This window comes from Rana temporaria, chromosome 5, assembly GCF_905171775.1.
Source record: "Rana temporaria chromosome 5, aRanTem1.1, whole genome shotgun sequence".
NCBI lineage: Eukaryota > Metazoa > Chordata > Amphibia > Anura > Ranidae > Rana > Rana temporaria.
In genome coordinates, this window is record NC_053493.1 from 340569197 (window position 1) to 340571274 (window position 2078).

Below are 2078 nucleotides of genomic sequence, written 5' to 3' on the forward strand. Positions count from 1 at the left end.
ATTTAAATTACTCCTTCACCTGCATCAATATTGGTTCGTATAGGAGCCGCGAGTGGTTTTAAATTTTTTTTTTCCTTTAGAAATGTCATTTTGTGCAAGGACTTTTCTAAGCACGGGAACATGCACTACTTTACAGGCATACTATAGACACCCCCAGGTATGAAATTTAAAGGAATATTTTACTTTTATTGTTTCACTTTAAGCATTATTAGAACTGCTCCCAAAAAAACGTCAGTTTTTAAAACTTTTTTTGCATTGATACATGTCCCCTGGGACAGAACCCAGGTCCCCAAACACTTTTTATGACAATAACTTGCATATTAACCTTTAAAATTAGCACTTTTGATTTCTCCCATAGACTTTTAAAGGGTGTTCCGCGGCTTTCAAATTTGCCGTGAACACCACAAATTGTTCGCTATTTGTCGACCCGAACATAAAGCTCACACTTACTGACCACCAATGTAAATGTAAAGTGACACTTCTATACCGACCACCAATGTTAGGGATTTACACTGGAATGGAACTGTTCAAATCACTGTGACTCATGTTGCAGTGACTTTGAAAAAGGTTTCTGCACTACTTTTTTCAAGGTTTCATTTCGACTTGCATAGACTTCTGTTAACACACATCTCATGAACAGGCCATTCAGGCAAGCCAAGTTAATAAAGGAAACCCAAGCATGCACCCTAGTAGTCTTTTTGCCAGCTGCATAGGTCTAGCTCACCTCTCTGAGGAAAGAGTGCAACTTTTACTCTTTAGGCATCTTACTACAAACAGATGTTTTCTCTGTTAAGGCCTGTCCAAAAAAAAAAAAAAAAAGAAGAGAAGCCATGTACTATGAAATCCCAGACACCTCGATGGAGGATGAAAGTACTGTCTGGCCAGGCACTGGGTGGGAATCCTGGTCCACATCACCTGCCCATCTCTGTCTACAGCTGGGAAAATAAGTAGCAGGGGAGGGGTTGAGCAGGGCAGGGGTTAGGATTCATTTATTAAAAATGATGTTGTCTTTTAATGATTATTCAATAGCAAATGCTCCATGAGCTTCCAATGTTTGGCTTAAACAGATATTCAGTTATACTTGCCTGGCAGGGGAGACACCATGACCATGAAGGTGGTTCTCCCAGGGCGAGGCTCGGCCATTGCACTCCGGCTGTGCTGACCCCTGCGATTTCCCCAAATGTGGGAAACTCGACTGCATAAAAAAACAAACAAACAGATATTCAGTTCAATATACACCTTTGCTTAGCAATGTTGTTTTACTAAGCTCTATGTTGCAGTCCAAGAAATGTTGCCTGCAATATCTAACTAATGCTGAAACACATTTATTGTCATTGTCCTTTTGGTCTCATGCACAGGGACAATGATGCCGTATGGTGTAAATGGGTCATGCTGCCTGTGTTTGAGCCAATTATGGCCTTACAAACTCCTCATATAGGTGTCACCCTTATGTTAACAGTATGGGGGAATACCAAGATCCATGACAGACAGACATAACCATAGATTCACAGATTGGACAGATAACAGTACAGAGCTAACAGGAATACATTTTATGGAAAATCATATGTGACCCGTGGTTGTGGTAAAGTACTGCCTGTTATCCTCCTCTTTAGCTCCAGGAAACCTATGCTTATTATACTTTTCAAGACAGTTACACTAGCAATATCTACAGGATTATCATTAGGAACCATTAGCATATTGGTATCTTAAAACTACATTATTTCACCTAGCAACTGATCAATATATTGCTGCCTTATTGCCTTATCACAGCAAACTGGGACTGATAGTGACTAAGTCACTCGTATACATCTACTATATCTAAATGCTGGATATTGCCCACATCGGTTCTCCATGCTGTGCTAATAATAATGTGTATTGTATAGTCGATGAGAAAGGAGACGTGAAGTCTACCCTAAGGCCCCATGCACACGAGACGCTGCTAAACTCGAGTTCAGAGGCATTTGGGCATTTTTTTCAACTGCCCCTGAACACATTTAATGTTATCCTATGTGTCCATGCACACAATCACGTTTTTTTGCGTTTTAAAGCAGTTGGGTTTATGTCCGTTTTTTCAGACG

General features: G+C 40.3%; 1 pseudogene; it reads left to right on the forward strand.

The window, feature by feature from the left end:
* The first annotated feature begins 1077 nt into the window (after nt 1-1077).
* LOC120942146 lies at nt 1078-1209 on the forward strand (annotated as a pseudogene).
* Nucleotides 1210-2078: the final 869 nt, after the last annotated feature.